Below are 23,268 nucleotides of genomic sequence, written 5' to 3'. Positions count from 1 at the left end.
CAACTCATCGCCATGAGCAACTGATGGCATCGCGCTGGGTCAGGCCGACCCCTTCTTCATCGATGCAGTGCCACCAGGATCCTGGGCCTTAAAGTGAGAACATTAGAAAGTGTACATCTTCTTGGGCAGAGACATGGAAGTTGCCACAGGGTGCCGGGACATGGCGACTCTCTGCGCGCTCTTCCAGAAGAGGATCTATTGCACTCGTGTAGGGGGTGATTTAACTGGACCGCACACAGAACAAGCTTCTCACTGGATATCTGTACACACGACAATAAATAAACCAAATTGGCCTCACCTGTCACAGAGATTGCTTTTGTCTCATCCATGTTTCCCTCCACCTTCTCTGCAACCTAAAACTACTCTTTCCTCCCAATTCTTATACAGATCTGAATCATTCACATTGAACATAAACCATAGAGCAGTCCAGCACAGGAACAGACCTTTCGGCCCACAATGTCCATGCTGAACATAATGCTAAACTAATCTCCTCTGCCTGCACATGATCCATATCCCTCCATTCCCTGCATATCCATGTACTATCTAAAAGCCTCTTAAATCCCACTATGTTATCTGCCTCCACCACCACCCCTGGCAGCACGTTCCAAGCACTCACCACTCTCTCTGTGGAAAAAGTTCCCCCGTGTATCTCTTTTTAACTTTGTCTCTTTCACCTTATAGCTATGCTCTCTAGTTTTTGACATTTCCATGCTGGGTAAAAGGATTTGACTCTCTACGCTATCTATGCCTCTCGTAATTTTATATATTTCTATCTGGTCTCCCTGCAACCTCTGATGCTCAGGTGAAGAAAGTCCAAGTCTGTCTAACATCTCCCTGCAGCAAATACCCACTAATCCATGGATCATTTTGGTAAGCCTCCTCTGTATCCTCTCTAAGCGTGGTCAGATTCTCTCTTGCAAGAGGTGTTACCTGGGCTTGAGTTTTGTGGTGAGGTTAGTTAGGCTGGGACTTTTTTCCTTGGAGTGTAGGAGGCTGAGCGGTGACTTTACTGAGGTGCCCATTATCATGAGGGGCATGGGTAAAGTGAACACTCACAGTCTTTTTCCAAGAGAGAGCATTCTAAAACTAGAGGGCATCAGCTTAAGGTGAGAGGGGAGAGATTTAAGAGGGACCTCAGGGGCAACCTATTCATTCAGAGGTTAGTCCTTATCTAGAATAAGCTGCCAGAGGAAGCTATAGAAGCGGACACAATTAAGCCTTTTAAAAGACATTTGGACAGATATATGGATAGGAAGTGTTTAGAGGGATATGGTCTATTTGCAAGTAAATGCCACTGGCCTAATATGCCAACTTGGTCAGCATGGACAAGGCAGGCTGAAGTGCCTGTTTCTGATTAGGCTATGAAGAGCTGAACTGTACAGTTGGTGGATGAAGAAAGATTTTGAGATGATACGATTGCTGATTCTAATGCTTCCTCACCGATTATGTCAGCCACATGGAGACATTTCACGAAGGAACCAGAGGGGAAAGCCCGCATTTGCACAGGGCAACTTAAAACAGATCACAGGAACAATGTGTGAATGAGCAAGTGACCATGGAAACGGCTGTCAATGCAACCTTGCGCTCATTCACCTCAATGCAGATCAGATGGACGTGTGCCAGGGCACAGCATGTTGCAATGATGCACCTGGGTGATTTCGGATGTGAGGCTTGGGAGGAGCAGCTGACAATGGACCTTTGCCTCTCGGAATCTTTCCACCTCTGGGAGTTTTCCCCTCAATGCGTTGTAGATTAATTGTTAACAGCTGTTTATCATTATGAGCAGTTTTGGGTCCCATATCTGGGGAAGGATCTGGCGCTGGAAAGGGTCCAACATAGGTTTACGAGAATAATCCCAGGAATTATTCGCTTAACATATGATGACCGTTTGATGACATTTGGCCTGTACTTGCTGTGGTTTGAAAAGATGAGGGGGGACCTCATTGAAACTTACCAAATAGTGAATGACCTGGATCGAGTGGATGTGGAAAGAATGTTTCCACTAGCAGGTCTAAGACCAGAGGGCACAGCCTCAGAATAAAAGGACGTACCCTAAGAAAGGAGATGCGGAGGAATTTCTTTAGTCAGAGGTTGGTGAATTAATTTCCACAGATGGCTGTAGAGGCCGTCGATAGATATTTTTAAGGTGGAGATTGACAAATTATTGATTAGTATGGGTGTCAGGGCTTATGGGGAGAAAGTAGGAGAATGGGTTGGGAGGAAAAGATAATCAGCCGTGATTGAATGGCTGAGTAGATTTGATAGGCCGAATGGCCTAATTCTGCTCCTGTAACATGAACATTCCGGCTCTATCATTAAGGCGGCACAGCAGTGCAGCTGGTAGAGCGTTGCCTCGCACTGCCAGAGATCCATGTTTGATCCTGACCTCGGGTGCTATCTGTGTGGAGTTTGCATGTTTTCCCTGTGACCACCTAGATTTTCTCTGGGTGCTCCGGTTTCCTCCTACATCCCAAAGACGTGCGGATTTGTAGGTTGTGTAGGAAGGAACACAAAATGCTGGAGTAACTCAGCGAGTCAGGCAGCATCTCTGGAGAGAAAGAGTGGGTGATGTTTCGGGTCGAGACCCTTCTTCAGGGTTTGTAGGTTAATTGGCTCTCTGTAAATTGCCTCCTCTAGCAAATGGAGAGTGGATGAGTAAGTGGGATAACATAGAACTAGTGTAAATGGATGATCAGTGGTTGGTGTGGACTTGGCGGGACAAAGGCCGTGTTTCCATGCTGTATCATTCAATTAAACTCAATTCAATTATTGTTGCATAGGGAACCACCAAGGGGATGTGGGTGGACCGGATAGACCGTACTCTTTCTCCCAAGTGTACATCTCTCTTTCCACTCCCCCAGATCTTTTTAACCACCTCTATCTGCTCATCTCCCATCCCTCTCTACTCTGGCTCCTCTATTCCTCCCTCCTCCTGGTCCCTTCCACCCACCATCCCTCCCTCCATTGAATATTTCACTCCTCATCTTCCTCTCTTAAAAGATTCCACATCGGTACCATTTTGTCTGCTCCACTTATCACCCATCCCCCGCCTCGTAAAGATTGAGTTATACAGAGGGCCAATCAACCTACAATCCTGCACACCTTTGGGAAGTGGGAGGCAATGGAGCGCCCGGAGGAAACCCACGCGGTCACAGGGAGGAGATGCAAACTCCGTACAGACAGCACCCAAGATCAGGATCGAACCCGGGTTTCTGACTCTGTGAGGCAGCGGCTCAACCAGCTGCACCACCGTGCCGCCCTCTATCAGGTCTCCCTGCAACCTCCGAGGTGCTGAGTTAATGTTCTACACACTGGGCCTGTGTGTGAGCTTTGCCTGCTGTGTCCGTGTGGTTGGGCGGATGTTTATGAGATGCTCTGTACATGACCTCTGTACCTGCTTCACTCTGCACCAGTGGACCGTAACAGTTCCTCAGGAGGGACACGACCCTGCCAGGCACCGGACCATCGTGTCTTCACACGGGAGGCAGCAGCGGGAAGATGATAACCTTTGACGATGTTCTGAGGGACATCGGGGAGTTTGGAAGATGCCAGAAGTGGATCGTCCTGCTCCTGTCTCTGTGCGGGGTGACATTTTCATTCATCACCGCTGTCTTTGGTTTCCTGGGTGTGATTCCGAGCCACTGGTGTCGAGGCGGCCCTGCTGTGGTGGGACTGAGGGAAAGGTGCGGCTGGTCTCTGGAGGAGGAAAGGAATTACACCGTGCCTCTGGCAAACCCCGGCAGCCCGGCGTACAGCCGGTGTGAGAGCTACGACATAGACTGGAACCTGACGTACCTCAGCTGCGATTATCCAGAGGCTCTGATTGCTAATGGTTCTGGAGATGTTCCACGCACGACTTGCAAAGATGGCTGGATTTTTGACAGTTCCCGTACGACCATTGTGAGCGAGGTAAATGATCACATGTATGTTACACAGATGTTATTAAATTCACAAGCCATAGGAGCAGAATTAGGCCATTCGGCCCATTGAGCCTCTGTAATTTCCCCTTTGTGTGCAGGGAGTGGATGAGAAAGTGGAATAACACAGAACTAGTGTGAATGGGTGATCACAGCTCGGCATGTACTCATAAGTGATAGAAGCAGAATTAGGCCATTCAGACCATCAAGTCTACTCTGCCATTCAATCATGGCTGATCTATCTTTCCAACTCCATCCTATTCGCTTGCCTTCTCCCCTCATAACCTTTGATACCCTTACTAATCAAGAACCTGTCAATCTCCACTTTAATGTTACCAAGACTAACATTGGGAGAGGTTGGGCAGACTAGGACTTTATTCCTTGGCGCGCAGGAGCCTGGTGGGTGTTCTTATAGAGGTGGATGAAATCACGAGTGGAATAGATCGGGTTAATGCACAGTCTTTTACCCGGAATAGTGGATTCAAGAACCAGAGGACATACGTTTAAGATGAGAGGGGAAAAATTTAACAGGAACTTGAGGGGCATCTTTTTCAGAGTCAGAGAGCTGCAGACTATGAAACAGGCCCTTCAGCTCACCCTGTCTATGCTGACCGAGTTGGCAAACTGGGCTAGTCTCATTGCTGCATTTGGCCCATATCTCTCTAACGCCTATGGATCCATGTATCTGCCCTAATGTCTCTGGTGTGCTCATGCACAGCCTCCATCTTGCCTCTTTATCAAAAGAACAAGCCCAATTAAGCCAAGGTTAAAGGGATGCCTTTGAGAGCATATAATGTGTCCATCTGTTGACAATGCCCAGGGTCATTTCTGGAATTTTGTACGCTATATACAGCAATTAAGATGGCACAGCAGCGTAGACTCAGGTTCTGACCTGAACTGTGCGTAGTTTGCACGTTCTCCATGTGAGCGTGTGGGTATCCTCCGGGTGCTCCGGTCTCCACCCATATCCCAAAGACGTACGGGTTGGTAGGTTAGTTGGTCTCTGCAAATTGCCTCTACTGTAGGATGAGAGAGTGAGATAACATTGAACTAGTGTGATCGATTATCAGTGTGGACCATCTGTGTCCTCCCTGTATCTTTCAATCAATCAATCAACAAATCAATCAATCAATTAATCAACCAATCAATCAGTTAATCAGTCAGTCAGTCAATCGATCGATCGAGCCACCAGTCAGCCAGTCAAGTATAAAAGGTACATCACAGAATAAAAATGCCAGAGTGCAGAATATAGTTTCTTGGCATTGTTGAGTTACAATTTTAGGAAAAATGTCGAATGTCCACAATGAGGTGGGTTGGAAGATCCAGAGCTAGTGTGAATGGTTAAATGATGGCTGGTGGGAACTCGTTGGGCAGAAGGGTTTGTTTCCTTGCTGCATCTGTCAATCAATCAAGCTAAAGGCTTGTGATGACGTGGCGAATCATGCCGGTCAATGATCATCTGCTTTCTTTCCCTCTCCGTGCCGGCTCTGAAGTACGACCTTGTGTGTGATGATGCCTGGAAGGTGGGTTTATCCCAAGGCTGCATCCACATTGGCTTTTCCCTTGGAGTGCTCATCACAGGCTACGCTGCAGACAGGTATGACTGGGTTTAGCTTTATTATTGTCACGTGTACTGAGCTCCAGAGAGAAGCTTTGTTTAGCCTGCTACCCGGTCAGATCAGATAACACCATATCCATGCTGGGTCAGGAAATTGCAAACCATGTTGGCAGCACCAAGACGTCAGGATGGAACGTGAGAGTTCACAGTGCTGCTCGCTGCACAACTGTACTGCTTCCACTGCTGGGTTGCTTACATTATCTCTGTTCATACGTACAATTAATCCATACACAACAGCGCAGTGGCACAGCTGGTAGAGCTGCTGCCTCACAGTGCCAGAAACCCGGACTCCATCCTGACCTCTGGTGCTGTCTATGTGGAGTTTGCAACCGTATAGGATTCCTCCGGTGCTCTGATTCCCCCCCACATCCCATAGATGTGCGGGTTTGTAGGTTAATCAGCCTCTATGGATTGCCCCTAGTATGTGGAAAGTGGATGAGAAAGTGGGATAACGTAGAACTATTGAACTATTAATAAAGCACTGTTGAACAAGTGTGAACAGGTGATGTATGATCGGTGTGGACTCGGTGGGCCGTGGAGCCTGTTTCTATGCTGTATCTTACCAATCAATGGTAGAGCAAAAAGAAAAATACCAGAGAGCATTGTAGCATTATCATTTTGAAGAAAATGTCCATATCCACAATGAGGTAGGTTGGAAGATCCCAGCTTATGGAAGGAACGTTCAGAAGCCTGATAACAGAATGGTCGAAGCTGTTCCTGAGTCTGGTGGTGTACACTTTTCAGGTTTCTGCATCTTCTGCTGAAGGGAGAAGGAGAAGAACAAGTCTTTGATTATGTTGGCTGCTTTTCAAAGGTAGCGTGAAATGTAGATGGAGTTAATGGCGGGGAGGCAGGTCTGTGTGATGCACTGGGTTACATCCACAACTCTCTACAATTTTTTACTGCCCTGGACAGAGCTGTTCCCAAGCCGAGCAGAGATGGAACCTGACGTTATGCTTTCTACGGTGTAGAAGTTTGTACGAGTCGTTGGAGGCCTGCTGGATTTCCTCTGTCTCCTGACAATCGGTGACCGCTGCACTCTGCACCCGGCCTCTGATAGCTGCTTTTGATTTCAGGTTTGGGCGGAAGCTGTCCTTACTGGCCTGCCTGGGTGGGACAGGAGTGGCTGGGATCTTTGTGGCCCTTGCACCCGTTTATCCCGTGTTTGTGATCTTCCGAATCCTGCAGGGCTTGTTCGGAAGAGGGATATCCGTCATCACTGCTGTCATTGGTAAGCCTCAAAGCTGAATACAATTGACCAAGGTAAAGGCTTCTAACTGTACAAACCCTACACAATATCATTCATAAAATGTTAACGCAAAGGTGAACATTTTAATATTTCTAAAAAGCCAATGTCCCTCAATCAACAACATTTTTTTCTTCTTTTGTTTTCCTTGTTAAATGTTAATTTATGCACTGATGAAGTCGGGATAAAATAAGACACACAGTAGTGGAGTAACTCAGTGGGTCAGGCAGCATCTCTGGAGAACATGGATAGGTGACATTCCAGGTCTTCAGACTGATTGTGGTGGGAGAGAAAGATGGGGCAGGTCAAACTCTGACAAATGATAAGTGGATACAATGGGTGTGCATTCATATGGGCACAGGGAAGAGAAGGGAGAGAGGGACCCAGATTTAGACCCAGCCTCCCCTTCCCCTTCCCCCTCCCCTGTCCCCTTCCACCTACATTCCTTCCCCTGACTTCACAATTAGCTTTTCATCTATCCTTATCTCACACTTTTTTGTCTTTTTATCTCTGGCCTTGGTCCAACTATCTGCCTATCAACCCCTCACCCCCCCTTTCCGGTATCCACCTATCACTTGCCAGGCTTTGTTCCACCCCCTCCTCTCTTCTAGCTTTCTTCCTCTCCCTCTCCACCACCACAATCAACCTGAAGAAGGGTCCTGACCCGAATTGTCACATATCTATGTTCTCCAGAGAGGCTGCCTGACCCGCTGAATTTACTCCAGCACGTTGTGTATTGTTTTGTAAACCAGCATCTGCTGTTCCTCGTGTCTCCAGGATAAAAGCACAATTGTGGGAGGAAGAGATGGATTAGTGAAGAGGATCTGGAGAAAGATGCAAGGGTCCTCATCACAGTTCATCCCAAACGACTGTGTAGCAGAGAACTCTGGCGTTTTGGTTCAGGACATTCTGAACCGGTCTGAATCGGTCTCCCCACCCAAAATGTCACCTGGCCATTATCTCCACAGGTGCTGCCTGACCTGCTGAGTTCCTTCAGCAATTTTGTGTATTTTTGCTCAAGATTCCAGCATCTGCAGTTTCGTGTTTTGCTGAAGGTGTATATCACCAAACATCAGGATGCAAGTTTGTACAGAGAACTTGCAAACTCCACATGGTCAGCACCAGGACGTCAAAGATTCTATGTGTTCACCCAATCTATTCCACTCATGATCTTATGCACCTCTAAGATCACCCCTCAGCCTCCTGCACTCCAAGGAATAAAGTCCTAGCATGCCCAATCTCTCCCTATAGCTCAGGCCTTCGAGTCCTGGCCACATCCTCGTATAAAGCTTGAGCTTCAATCCTTCCAATCTTCTATGTATTCAGGACAAACGGAGCTGATCCTTTATCTTTGCTGGAGAGTCAGTGTTAAAACTTTTGTTAATCTTTAGCAATATATGTTTAGCATTACACAAAAGGACACTCAAGCGAAGTTCGTTATACTGAATAACTCAGGACAATTACTCTTGCGGATTTCTGGAATGTCACAGGTGGGGAAAAGGATGCTAGTCAAATGCAGGTATGTGGAGAAAGGCTTGGGTCAAAGTCTGGATGTCTCAAGATGCCAATAAGCAGTTTGTTACCATGTAGACAGTAATGGACTTTATTCCTTGCAGCACAAGAGGGTGAGGGGTCATCTTATAGAGGTGTACAAAATCATGAGGTGAACAGACAGGGTGAATGCAGAGTCTTTTACCCAGGACAGGGGAATTACCAGGGGGCATAGGTTTAAGGTGAGAGGGGAAACATTTAATATGAACCTGAGGGGAAACTTTTTCACACAGAGGATGGTGGGTACATGGAATAAACTGCCAAAGTTGTTGAGGTAGGTAGATAGATAGAAAATGCTGGAGTAACTCTTCTTCAGACTGAATTAGTGTCCTTTTTCTCCAGAGATGCTGTGTGACCCACTGAGCTACTCCAGCACTTTGCGCATATCTTTTGTATAAACCAGCATCTGCAGTTCCTTGTAATTTAAGGTACCATAACAGTCTTTGAAAGAGATTGAGACAATTACAGTGCCCTCCATAATGTTTGGGACAAAGACCCATCATTTATTTATTTGCCTCTATACTCCACAATTTGAGATTTGTAATAGAAAAAAATCACATGTGGTTAAAGTGCACCTTTTAGATTTTAATATAGGCCATTTTTATACATTTTGGTTTCACCATGTAGAAATTACAACTATGTTTATACATCGTCCCCTCATTTCAGGGCACCATATTGTTTGGGACACATGGCTACACAGGCATTTGTAATTGCTCAGCTGTGTTTAAATGCCTCCTTAATGCAGGTATAAGTGAGCTCTCAGCACCTAGTCTTTCCTCCAGTCTCTCCATCACATTTGGAAACTTTTATTGTGGTTTATCAACATGAGGACCAAAGTTGTGTCAATGAAAGTCAAAGAAGCCATTATGAGGCGGAGAAACAAGAATAAAACTGTTAGAAACATCAGCCAAACCTTAGGCTTACCAAAATCAACTGTTTGGAACATCATTACGAAGAAAGAGAGTACTGGTGAGCTTACTAATTGCAAAGGGACTGGCAGGCCAAGGAAGACCTCCACAGCTGATGACAGAAGAATTCTCACTATCATAAATAAAAATCCCCAAACACCTGTCCGATAGATCAGAAACACTCTTCAGGAGTCGGGTGTGGATCTGTCAATGACTACTGTCCGCAGAAGACTTCATGAACCGAAATACAGAGGCTACACTGCAAGATGCAAACCACTGGTTAGCTGCACAATTAGGACGGCCAGGTTACAGTTTGCCAAGAAGTACTTAAAAGAGCAAATGCCTCAAAACTCATTGGCCAGTGGTTCATTCTACAGCAAGACAATGATCCCAAACATACTGCTAAAGCAACAAAGGAGTTTTTCAAAGCTAATAAATGGTCAATTCTTGAGTGGCCACGTCAATCACCTGATCTGAACCCAATTGAGCATGCCTTTTATAGGCTGAAGAGGAAACTGAAGGGGACTAGCCTCCAAAACAAGCATAAGTTAAAGATGGCTGCAATACAGGCCTAGCAGAGCATTACCAGAGTTTTGAGGCATTTATTTGAACTTGAGCAGATAAAATGTGTCTATACACTTCAGAATTCATTATGCTACTACCATCAGCAGTTGTATCATCAATGAAGATAAGTGTAACAGTTCTTTCAGAAGACATACATGCCCAGACCATAACACCCCCACCACCGTGTTTCACAGATGAGGTGGTATGCTTTGGATCTTGGGCAGTTCCTTCTCCCCTCCATACTTTGCTCTTGCCATCACTCTGATATAAGTTATTCTTCATCTCATCTGTCCACAAGACCTTTTTCCAGAACTGTGGTTGCTCTTTTAAATACTTCTTGGCAAACTGTAACCTGGCCATCCTAATTTTGCAGCTAACCAGTGGTTTGCATCTTGCAGTGTAGCCTCTGTATTTCTGTTCATGAGGTCTTCTGCGGACAGTGGTCATTGACAAATCCACACCTGACTCCTGAAGAATGTTTCTGATCTGTCGGACAGGTGTTTGGGGATTTTTCTTTATGATAGAGAGAATTCTTCTGGCATCAGCTGTGGAGGTCTTCCTTGGCCTGCCAGTCCCTTTGCAATTAGTGAGCTCACCAGTGCTCTCTTTCTTCGTAATGATGTTCCAAACAGTTGATTTTGGTAAGCCTAAGGTTTGGCTGATGTTTCTAACAGTTTTATTCTTGTTTCTCCGCCTCATAATGGCTTCTTTGACTTTCATTGACACAACTTTGGTCCTCATGTTGATAAACCACAATAAAAGTTTCCAAATGTGATGGATAGACTGGAGGAAAGATTAGGTGCTGAGAGCTCACTTATACCTGCATTAAGGAGGCATTTAAACACAGCTGAGCAATTACAAATGCCTGTGCAGCCATGTGTCCCAAACAATATGGTGCCCTGAAATGGGTGGACTATGTATAAACATAGTTGTAATTTCTACATGGTGAAACCAAAATGTATAAAAATTGCCTTTAATAAAATCTGTCAATGCACTTTAACAACATGTGATTTTTTTTCTGTTACAAATCTCAAATTGTGGAGTACAGAGGCAGATAAATAAATGATGGGTCTTTGCCCCATTGTGGAGGGCACTGTAAATGGATAGGAAAGGTTTAGAGGGAGATGGGCCAAATGAGGGCAAATGGAACTGCCTTGGATGGGGCATCTTGGATGGCATGGATGAGTCAAGCTGAAGGGCCTGTTTTGTGCTGGATGGCTCTATGACATTGTTATTTCCTTTCAGCTACAGAGATGGTTGGATGTAGATACAGAAGATTGGTGATAGTTGTGACTCAGACGATGTTCTCGATGGGAGTGATGCTACTTCCTGGCTTTGCCTACATGATTAAATCTTGGAAAGGAATCCAAATGGCCGTCACCGTTCCAAACTTTGTCCTGTTGCTTTACTGCTGGTAATGTCGACTTACTGCAAACTTTCTCTGCAGATTAATCAACAGTCATTGCTTTACTGTGAGATGGGGAAATTTTAAAGGAGATGGGCGGGGCAAGATTTTTACAGAGAGGGTGGTGAGTGCCTGGAAGGCGCAGCAGGGGGTGGTGGAAGCGGATATACCATAGTGTCGTTTGAGAGTCTTTTGGATAGGCACATGGATATGGATAAGGTGCAGGTAGTTAAGAAAAGGTCTAGGCACTATGTTCAGCACAGGCACTATGTTCTTGTGCTCAATTGTTCTATTTCTCTGTTCCAATAGTCAATAGTTACTTTATTGTCACATGTCCTAGATACAGTAATTTTTGTTTTGTTTTGTATACAACCAAGTAAAGTCGTGCTGTATCTAAGCACAATCACACATAAGTACAGGAGTACAAAAGACTGTGGTGTAGAATAGTAGAAGGGGTGGCACGGTGGCACAGAGGTGGAGTTGTGCCTTACAGCGCCGGGTTCGATCCCGACTATGGGTACTGTCTGGATGGAGTTTGTACTTTCTCCCCGTGACCGTGTAGGTTTTCCCCGGGTACTCTGGTTTCCTCCCACACTCCAAAGGGCCTGTTTCCGCACTGTATCTCTAAACTAAACTAAACCACTGAGGCAGTACACGAGACATCGTGTACCTCTAAATTTTAAAAGTTTGTGAAAATGTAGAGTCTTGACTTATCCTGGCGACGACACTGGGTCAGAGTTGCAGGGCTCGGCCTGGCCAGGCGATGGGTTTGGTGTCCTGATCCGCCGCTCCGTGCCATGTCTGATCCACATGCTTGTGCCTTTCAATGATGCCCGATCCACGCGAGCCCCAGGCTGGGGAGTGGATAGTGTGTGGGGAGTGGATGAGAAAGCGGATAACGTAGAACTAGTGTGAATGGGTGATTGGTGGTCAGCGTGGACACGATGGGCTGAAGGGCCTGTTTCCTTGCTATATCTCTAAACTAAAACTAAATTAGACATTGGTAGATTATCCATCATGGTGTTGGCTGATTGGACCTGTTCCACCCTCAGTTTGATCCCCGAGTCTCCTCGCTGGTTGCTGTCCCGCAAGAGGCTGAAGGAGGCGTTGAAAGTGGCCCAGGAGATGGCGGACCAGAATGGCAAGAGTCTCCCATCAACCTACAAAGAGGTAACCAATGGTGTTTGAGGCAAGAAGCTTTGGAATGGCCTGGCACAACCTCACGTGCCCTACCTGTAGTCATAGAGCTGTGCAGCACAGAGACGGGCCCTTCGGCCCACCTTGTTGGCATACCAGGATAGTCCAATTTGCCTGCATTTGGCCCATGCCCATCTAAACCCTTCCTGTTCATATATCTGTCCAAATATCTTTTTAAAGTCATAATTATAGCTGCTTCTATAGCTTCCCTGACAGCTGATTCCAGCCTACCCTCTGAGTGAAAAATTGCCCCTGAAGTCCCTCTTAAATCTCTCCCCTCTCACCTTAAGCGTTAAGCCGATGCCAGCTAGCTTTAAAATCCTTTACTCTGTGATGGTCTGTGAGCGTTCACTTCATCCATGCCCTCGTGTTCCTGTCAAGGCCACGCCTCAGCCTTCGAAGCTCCATAGAAAAAGTCCCAGCCTACCCAACCTCTCCCTCTAACACAAGTCCAGGTAACATCCTGGTACATTTCTTCTGCACCCTTTCTAATTCAATGACATACTTCCTGTAGCTGGACACAGTACTCCCAAGTGTGGTCTCACTAACGCAGAGCATAACTGACACAAGATTGGTCAAAGCTTGTAACGGTTCAGCGGTTCAATGGTTCTATATTATCACATGAATCAAGCTATCTCAAAAGTGAGATACACTTTTTTGCATACAGTTCAGTAAAATTATTGCCATACATAATAAGTACAATCCCAGTTTAAGTACTAAATGAATAGAAACAGCCCATGAGCCAATATGCAAGAGTCATATGCAAGAGTTGCGAGGCTTTGGTGCCGTTTTCGAAGTCCGCGTTGCAGCTGGCCATAAAGGCTCATGCATCCTTCAGCTCCATCTGGATATTCCAGCGAAACATCATCCCTCCCCTCACCAGCCACCTTCAGTCTTCGTGCTCTGGGGGTGCACCTTGAGGGCTCAGAAGGTGAGACCGCCGTTTCTTCTTGCTGGACCTTTGTTCAGTGTCCACCCACCGCCTTTGCCAACTCCCTCTACACTCCTCTCCCACACTCTGGACCTGGTGAGCAAGCAGTGGCCGGGCTTGGCGACTTCCCTCTCCAGGCAGGCTCCTGGTTCTGCGGTGGTTGAGCCAGGCCTGCTGCCGGCCTATGGCACCTTTTGTAGTAGTTGGAATGAGTAACATGAGATTGAATGAGAAGAAACACCAAAAGATTGTAGCTTTTCAACTAACAACTAATAATAATAATAATATAATAATAATATTCATTTATTGTCATTGCAACGAGTACAACGAAATTAAAAAATAGCCAATCCTGACGGTGCGTAAAAACATATATGCAATAAATGCAAAAAACAAATAAATACAATTATATTAAGTACAAAAGATTTTTTAACAGTGTTGCCTAGTGCAGGAGGTAGTGTTCAGTTCTCGTATGGCCCTGGGGTAACTAATACACTGAAGAGGATTTTGGGTGCATGGTTGAGCTTGAATACGTTGGGTAACTTGTGTTGCTACGGCAATGATTTCACCATCTGACGAGCAACACATGGTGCTCCAATGGGCAGCATGGTGGCACAGCTGTAGAGCTGCTGCCTTGCAGCTCCAGAGATCCGCGTTTGATAGTGACTATAGGTACTTGTCTGTACGGGGTTTGTACGGTCTCCCTGTGACTGCTTGGGTTACCACAGGGTGCTCTGCTTTCCTCCCACATTCAAAAGACGTATGGGTTTGTAGGTTAATTGGCTTTGGTAAAAATTGTAGATCGTCCCGAGCATGTAGGATAATGGTAGCGTACAAGGTGATCGTTGGTTGGTGCGGACTCGGTGAGCCGAATGGCCTGTTTCCACACTATATCTCGAAGGTCTAAAGCAGCACTGACACACAAATCAGCCTCGCCATCCTCGATCCCCTTCCAGTTCTTCCAGGTGCAGATTGCAGTTCCCAGCACTGGAGCGCACCTGTTCCTTCTCTGTAAGAAGCCTCAGTTTGCCTTGGCCTTTGCGATCCCTGGTTGCCAAATGATTTAAAACCCCTTTGCATTCCCACACTAACCTTTCTGTCCTGGGCCTCCTCCATTGCCAGTGAGGCCTCACACAAATTGGAGGAACAGCACCTCATATTTCACAGCCAGCTTGCAACACAACGGAATGAATATTGATTTCTCTAACTGCAAGTAACCCTGGTGTCCCTTCATCCCTCCCCCACCCTAGTCCTCATACTATTTTCACTGACGTCCTGTTGAGTTTCACTGTCTGTATAACTCGTTATCACCTACTCTACAGCCAACAATGGACCATTATGGGCTCCACCTTTCCTTGATCATCGTTGCTTTTTGCATATCTTTCATTAATTTGTTCTATGTACCTTCTACTGTATATCTCTTGTTTACTTTTCCCTTGGCTCTCAGGCTGAAGAAGGGTCTCGGCCTGAAACGTCGCCTATTCCTTTTCTCCAGAGATTCTGCCCGACCCACTAAGCTACTCCAGGTTTTTGTGTCTATCTTCGGTGTAAACCAGCATCTGCAGTTCCTTCCTACACACCCTCTCGTTCCCTATTGCCCCAGTGTTCCAGTGTTAGCCAGTGGACGAGCCATCAGGTGGCACAGTCGGTGGTAAGTGTGACCTCTCTCCCGCGATCACAGGCTTCAGTTCCCGTGACATGGCCATCCTTGCCTTCCAGATGATGATGGCGGAGAGCAGTCCCGAAGTAGTGAGGCATCCTTCCCTCCTGGATCTGTTCAGGACGGCACAGATGAGAAGACGCACGCTGATTTTGATGTACTGCTGGTAGGTTTGTGAGCTGAGATTGCAGGCTCCTCGGGTGGAGCAAAAGTCCAGGGCAAAGTCAGTGTTGCATGGCTCAGACACAGGCCCTTCAGCCCATCATGCCTACACTCACCTTTTTGCCCATCTACATGAATACCATTCACCCTCATCAGTCTGAAGAAGGGTCCAGACCCAAAGTGTTGGTGGTACTCAATGGGTCAGGCAGCATCTGTGGAGGGAATGGACAGGAGAGAGGATGAGTGAAATGTAAAGCCAGAGGGAGGGATAGAGGTCTGCTTTCATCAGTCGGGGCACTGAGCACAACAGTCAGAAAGTTATGGTGCAGCTTTACAGAACTTTGATTTGGCCACATTTGGAGTATTGCGTACCGTTCTGGTTGCTCCATTACAGGAAGGATATGGAGGCTTTGGAGAGGTGCAGAGGAGGTTTACCAGAATGATACCTGGATTCGAGGCGTTAACTACAAAGGGAGACTAAAGCTGCTGAGGAGAATTCTTGCTATTAAGATTTTGTTCTGGAGATAGATTGTCGTGGAGATAGATTCCTTAGCCACAAGAGTGGGGATAAATGGGTCCCTTTCGGAATGGCAGGCAGTGACCAGTGGAGTACCGCAAGGTTCGGTGCTGGGACACCAGCTATTTACGATATACATTAATGACTTAGACGAAGGGATTAAAAGTACCATTAGCAAATTTGCAGATGATACTAAGCTGGGGGGTAGTGTGAATTGTGTGGAAGATGCAATAAGGCTGCAGGGTGACTTGGACAGGTTGTGTGAGTGGGCGGATACATGGCAGATGCAGTTTAATGTAGATGAGTGTGAGGTTATTCACTTTGGAAGTAAGAATAGAAAGGCAGATTATTATCTGAATGGTGTCAAGTTTGGAAGAGGGGATGTTCAACGAGATCTGGGTGTCCTAGTGCATCAGTCACTGAAAGGAAGCATGCAGGTTCAGCAGGCAGTGAAGAAAGCCAATGGAATGTTGGCCTTCATAACAAGAGGAGTTGAGTATAGGAGCAAAGAGGTCCTTCTACAGTTGTACCGGGCCCTGGTGAGACCGCACCTGGAGTACTGTGTGCAGTTTTGGTCTCCAAATTTGAGGAAGGATATTCTTGCTATTGAGGGCGTGCAGCGTAGATTCACTAGGTTAATTCCCGGAATGGCGGGACTGTCGTATGTTGAAAGGCTGGAGCAATTAGGCTTGTATACACTGGAATTTAGAAGGATGAGGGGGGATCTTATTGAAACATATAAGATAATTAGGGGATTGGACACATTAGAGGCAGGAAACATGTTCCCAATGTTGGGGGAGTCCAGAACAAGGGGCCACAGTTTAAGAATAAGGGGTAGGCCATTTAGAACGGAGATGAGGAAGAACTTTTTCAGTCAGAGAGTGGTGAAGGTGTGGAATTCTCTGCCTCAGAAGGCAGTGGAGGCTAGTTCGTTGGATGCTTTCAAGAGAGAGCTGGATAGAGCTCTTAAGGATAGCGGAGTGAGGGGGTATGGGGAGAAGGCAGGAACGGGGTACTGATTGATAGTGATCAGCCATGATCGCATTGAATGGCGGTGCTGGCTCGAAGGGCTGAATGGCCTACTCCTGCACCTATTGTCTATTGTCTAAGAAGCTGAAGAAGGGTCTCAACCCGAAATGTCACCCATTCCATCTATCCAGAGATGCTGCCTGTCTCGCTGAGTTACCAGCTTTTTGCATCTATCTTCAATGTAAACCAGCATCTGTAGTTCCTTTGTACAACTACAAGAAGAGGTTGGATAAACTTGGGTGTAAATATCAAAGACTAGAGGACATAGCTTTAATGAGCAAAGTTTAAAGGAGATGTTTGGGGCAAGTTTTTGTTTTACACAGAGGGTTGTGGGGGCCTGGGACGTGCTGCCAGGTGTGGTGGTGGAGGCAGATACGATAGTGGCATTTAGGAGGTTTTTAGATAGGTACATGGAAGAAGAGGAAATAGAGGAATATGGATCATGTGCAGACAGAGAAGATTAGTTTAACCTGGCATCATGTTCAGCCAAAGGGCCTCTTCCTGTGCTGTTTTGTTCTGTGCTTCGTGTTCTGTGTTTCGTGTTCTGTGTTTCGTGTTCTGTGCTTCGTGTTCGGTATTCTATGCTCCGTGTCCTATGTTCCGTGCTCTGGGTCTGTGCCCTGTGTTCCATGTCCCATGTTCGGTGTCCTGTGTTCTGTGACCCACGCTGTCCACCGGTGGTGACGATGCTGTGTCCCTAGGTTCACCAGCGGCCTGGTGTACCTGGGCCTGACGCTGCGCCTGGGCCTGCAGGGGGTAGAGAGTTACGGCGACACCTTTGTGGCGGGGGCGGTGGAGCTGCCCGCCACAATGCTGGGGCTGCTGGTGGTCCGCCGTGTTGGACGCAGAAGCCCCTTCGTGGCCTCCAGCGTGCTGGCTGCGGCCTTCTGCCTCATCGCAGCCTGCATTTCCGGAGGTGAGTGTGGATCCCCTCTCGTCTCCCGGGGGAAGTACCCCAGGGAGTGGGGGCAGGGCCTGGAGTTGTCCTCTCGAGGGAGGGGTTGAGGAGTTACCTCATGAGGCCGGGGCTGAGGAGTTCCCTCCATGTAGGGCTGATGTTGTGGAGATCCCCTCCTCGCCTGAGGAGATCCCCTCGTGAGGGAGGGGCCTGGAGTGTGTGGAGGGCTGGCAGGCCGGTTACAGAGGAGCACGGAGACCAGGGGGAGTCTGGAGCCAGGACCAGCCGGAGGGAGGGAGAGGGGGACGGGAACGGGGGAGTCAGTGGGTGAATCTGTGGAATTCATTGCAACAGACAACGGTGGAGGCCAAGTCATTGGGTATTTTTAAAGTGGAGATTGACAGGTTCTTGATTGGTAATGGCGTCTAAGGTTATGGGGAGAAGGCAGGAGAAGGGATGAGAGGGTAAAATAGGTCAACCATGATCAAATAGGGGAGCAGACTCGATGGGCCGAAAGGCCTTATTCTGTTCCCCTGTCATATAGTCTTTTGGGAAGGGAAAGTGAGGGGGATAAAAGGGAAGGAGGTCTCGGAGATGGGAGACAAGCGTACGGAGCAGGGTGACTGGGAGATGGTGCGGGAAATGTGTGCTTGCTTAGATGGGAGGGGTAAAGGATGGTGAACAGAGGAAAGGGGGCATGGAGGAGTGGGTGTTATTTGGCGGTAGTCATTTCCTGATGCAACTGGTTGCTGCCCCCAGAGAGTAAACTCTGCTTTTTCCCTTGTATTTCACCCCCTGGAAGAAATGCATAGGCTCAAGACTGCTGTCACCACACTGGCCAGGTTCGGCATTACCATCTCCCTCAGCATCCTCTTCCTGGTTACCAACGAACTGCAGCCCACTTCCATCAGGTAACTGGCACGGCCTTCTACTTTGCTATGAAAGGCGTAGATGGGGCAGACAGTCGGGACCCTTCTCCCAGGGCGGAAATGGCAAAGAACGGAGGGCATAGCTTGAAGATGAAAGGGACACAGTTTAAAGGAGATGTGTTGGGGCAGGTTTTTTTCACAGAAGGTGACGATTGCCTGGAACTTGCTGCCGGGGGTGGTGGAGGCAGATACGATAATGGCATGAGGCTTTTGGATAGGCACATGGATCTGCAGGGCCTGGTGGGATACGGATCATACTGGCAGATTAGGGTTGGTCTTTGCGTCATGCTTTTATCTTTGTGGGTATCTTGGTCAGCATGGGCAAGTTGGGTCGACGGGCCCGTTTCTGGGTTATGTGTCTCTATGACTCTGTTTGACACAGACATTGTGGACTGAAGGGCCTGTTCCTGTACTATACTGTTCTATATTCTATGTTAACCCAACGGTGTGAACATTGATATCTCCAATTTCAAGTATTGCCCCCCTCTTTTACCATCCCACCCCCACCCTGGTGAGTGCACATTTATCCCACCACCTACAGCCCCCTCCCACTCAAAGTCACCCTCCTGCCATCCCTTCCTCCCTGCATTCACTTCCTGTTCTCCCCCCCCCCCCCCCCAACCATCCCCTTCCAGGTACATCTTGCCCACCCCCGCTTCACATTTCACTCCGTCTTCTCTCCTGCTCTGACACCCTTTTGTCTCCTTTTCACCTCCAGCCTGTCACTTACTCCACCCACCTGCCAATCCACCCATCTGCCAATCGCCCCCCACCCCCCCCCCCTCACCTGTATCCACCTATCACTTGCCAGGCTTTGTCCTGCTCCCACCTCTCTTTTCCAGCTTACTCCATCAGTCTGAAGAAGGATGCTGACCTGAAATGTCATCTGTCCATTCCCTCCACGGACGCTGCCTGACCCGTTGAGTTCCTCCAGCTTTGTGCATTTTGCAAGATTCCAGCATCTGCAATTCCTTGTGCCTGTCCTTATCTTCTCTCCCTCTTGCTCGGGTTTCTTTGCCCCGTCGGTTAGATGGTTGCCAGTTTGTGATCTGATCATTATTTTTCCTTCCAAAAATTCCCCAGGTGTTTCGGAGTCTCCGTCTGCCTGTGCCTGAGTGACATCAGTGGGCTAGCAGCACCTCTGGTGCTCTATAAACTAGCCACGGTTTGGACAGAGCTCCCGCTGGTGATCTTTGGTGAGTTTGTGGAAGGGATTAGAAACATAGACATAGAAAATAGGTGCAGGAGGAGGCCATTTGGCCCTTCGAGCCAGCACCGCCATTCATTGTGATCATGGCTGATCATTCACAATCAGTAACCTGTGCCTGCCTTCTCCCCATACCCTTTGATTCCGCTTGCCCCTAGAGCTCTATCTAACTCATTGAATGATGAAGTGACATGTTTCATCAGTGTGCTGGTGAAGGGAGAACAGACGTGCGTGGACCAGCTTCATCTTCCAGACCAGAGGGCCAGCACCAAGGCCCTGGTCACACTCCGCTGTCACCGTTGACCCAGTCAGTGGTCGTGAGACTCCAGAAACAGTCACTGCATTCTTCAAACAAAATGACACAAAGTGCTGGAGTAACTCCGGGTCAGGCAGCATCTCTGGAAAACCTGGATAGGTGTTGTTTCCGGTTGGGATCCTTCTTCACTTATGCATGCTCAGAGATGCTGCCTGACCCGCTGAGTTACTCCAGCACTTTGGATAAATAATTTTTAACAAAAAATGCAATGTAAGTCTGAGTTCATGTCTGACTTCACTCATCCATGTTACCCTGTGTCTTTATTCCCTCTTCCTCCATTCTCTTGCCTCTTGTTTGAAGAACAGTCTGAAGAAGGGTCCTGACCCAAAAGTTACCTATATGTCCTCCAGAGATGCTGCCTGCCCTACTGGGTTACTGCAGCACTTTGTGTCTTTTTTTTGTATAAACCAGCATCTGCAGTTCCTTGTGGCTCAATGCACGCTTTAGTTTAGTTTAAAGATACAACATAGAAACACTAATTCTATCTAATCCCACTTTCTCATCCACTCCCTACACACTAGGGACAATTTTACAGAGCTCAATTAACCTATAAACCCATATACCTTTGGGATGTGGGAGGAAACCGAGCACGTGGACGATACCTATGCTGTTACAGGTTTAGGTTTATTATTGTCACATGTACCGAGGTACTGTGAAAAGCTTTATTTTGCATGATATCCAAACAGACCAGATATACCATTTATAGTTACAATCAGTTCAAACTCAAGTACAATAGCTGGAGCAAAGGGGAAGATACAGAGTGCCGAATGTAGTTCTCAGCATTGTAGCACATCAGTTCCATTGACAAAGTCCAATATCTGCAATGGGGTTGAGGTAAATCAGACTGTACTCTAGCTTGTGGAAGGACCATTCAGCGGCCTGATAGTAGAGGGGAAGAAACTGCTCCTGAGTTTGGTGGTGCGCACTTTCAGTCTCTGTATCTTCTAGTGGATGGGAGTGGGGAGAAGAAGGAATGACTAGGATGGGACATGTCTGATTATGTTGGCTGCTTTTCCGAGGCAACGTAATATAGGTGGAATCAATGGTGAGAAGTCTGGTCTCTGCAACTTCTTGTGGTCTTGGGTAGAGCTGCTCCCAAACCAAGCTGTGATGTAACTTGACAGTTTGCTTTCTACAGGGCATCTGTAGATGTTTGTAAGAGTCGTTGGGAACATGCTGAATTTCCTCCATCTCCTGTGGAAGTTGGGGCATTGGTGTGCCTTCCTGGCTGTCACATCAGCGTGGTGGTCACCTCAATGTTGGTGTCACTGTACTGAAGAGCACATAGAGGATTGTAATTAGTTTCCATGTTACCGCAGGTGCACTTGCTCTGGTAGCTGGTGGATTAATGATGCTACTGCCTGAAACAAGGGGAATGAGGCTGCCGGAAAATATAAAGGATGTGGAAAACATTGGCCGGTATGTATGAGTGGGGAATGTCACTGTGGGGAAACCAGTCACTGTACCTCTTTAGTTTAGTTCATTATTGTCACATTACAGAGATACAGTGAAATGTTTGTACTGTGTGTTATCCTGTCAATTCATACCATACAAAGATCCTCTTCTGGGACAGCACGCAGAGCGGCGCCACGTCCCAGCGCCATCTTGCAACTTCCAAGTCTCTGTAAAGTCTGATCTTGGTCCAAGGAGATCTGTAGTTTATTATTTTATCACATCGAGGCCCGGTGTGCTGGCAGCACTGGATCAGTGAAGTAGGGGTTGGCCTGGGCCAGAGCGATGGCGTCGGCTCCTTCTGCCGCTTGCTCGCTTGTTCGCCCAGCTGTTGTCGGGCATTCGGTGCCCGCCTCCACCATCACCACCCATGACCACAACGATGCGTGGCACCATGCCGTCTGCAAACACGGCGTCCAGAGCCTCCAGCAGCCGCCCCTCTGCTTCCGTGCACCAAGGTCGCCGTGTCCCCCTTCCTGAGCTGATGGCAGGACTTTAGGGTACTTTCTGAAGGCCCGGGAGATGAGTTCACGGACCGTTCAGAGGCAGGTTTTCCCCTTCACCTTCCACCTAAACTCTGCTCTGCTCCGCTTTGTTCCTGCAGGCTTTACAGTCACGACCAGGATGAATGTAAGGAGATGATAAACCTGCGAGCATCAACCTAGGGAAGGAAATGCAAGACCAGTGGAGGGGAGTGTGTCGGGTACTGAGCTTTTAATCAGAGCCAAACCAAAGTAAATCCAACTGATCAATCAAAACACAACCAATTGTTTTCATTCTGGTGGTAGATGCTTAAGTAGACAGAAAATTAAGCAGATTGTTTGACATTTTCATTAGCAAATTGTGCATTATATTCCAATAAAAGTAAGAAATCAGTTTTCCTATTATAATAATGTTTGAAGTTGGTAGTGTTATTTTATCACAAGGTTATATCACAAGGTAATCCTACATATTTTACCAATCAACAGTGATCCCTGGGATCTATAACCTGGGAACTAGGGTACATGAATGAGTTATCACTGTACACGGGGAGGTTAAATCATCATGTCTCAGTGCTGGTTAGTAATCCTGTACCAGGGGAAAGCATTCCAAAACTGACTGTCTATTCAATAGAGTTGGTGGGGGAGTTCATAAGTTTACAGGTATTAGGAGCAGAATTAGGCCATTTGGCTCATCATCTACTCCGCCATTCAGTCAGGGCTGATCTATCTTTCCCTCTCAATCCCATTCTCCTGCCTGAGAGGGGGAGAGATTTAAGAGGGAGCTCAGGGCAACGTTTTCACCCAGAGGATAGTCCATATCTAGAATGAGCTGGCAGAAGAAGATATAGAAGCGGATACAATTATAACCTTAAAATACATTTTGACAGAAATATGGATAGGAAGGGTGTAGAGGCATTTAGGCCAAATGCAGGCAAATGGGATGAGTCCACTATGCCAACTTGGTCAGCATGGACAAGGTGGGCCAAAGGGTTATTTCCGTGCTGTAAAGCTCTGTGACTACTTGATGGAGGCCACTGAGTTGGATGTCAACGTGTCCTAAAGCCTACACAAGGACACAACATCTGTAGGTTAATTAGCTTCTGAAAATTGCCCCTAGTGTGTAGGATAGAACTAGTGTATGGGGATCGCTGGTCTGTATGGACTCAGTGGGCCGAAGGGCCTGTTTCCGTGCTATATCTCTAAACTAAACAAAGAGATCAGAGGCAATATCTCCGAGGATTTCTGATCATCGACCTAGTGATCAAGCAACAGCAGTGACGTC

General features: G+C 47.3%; 1 pseudogene; it reads left to right on the top strand.

The window, feature by feature from the left end:
- The first annotated feature begins 3,381 nt into the window (after nucleotides 1-3,381).
- Nucleotides 3,382-22,169, top strand: LOC144596973 (solute carrier family 22 member 3-like; annotated as a pseudogene).
- The last annotated feature ends 1,099 nt before the right edge of the window (nucleotides 22,170-23,268 follow it).

This window comes from Rhinoraja longicauda, chromosome 9, assembly GCF_053455715.1.
Source record: "Rhinoraja longicauda isolate Sanriku21f chromosome 9, sRhiLon1.1, whole genome shotgun sequence".
Lineage (NCBI taxonomy): Eukaryota > Metazoa > Chordata > Chondrichthyes > Rajiformes > Arhynchobatidae > Rhinoraja > Rhinoraja longicauda.
Note: the sequence above shows the minus strand (reverse complement) of the source record. Positions and strands in the feature narration are given on the sequence as shown.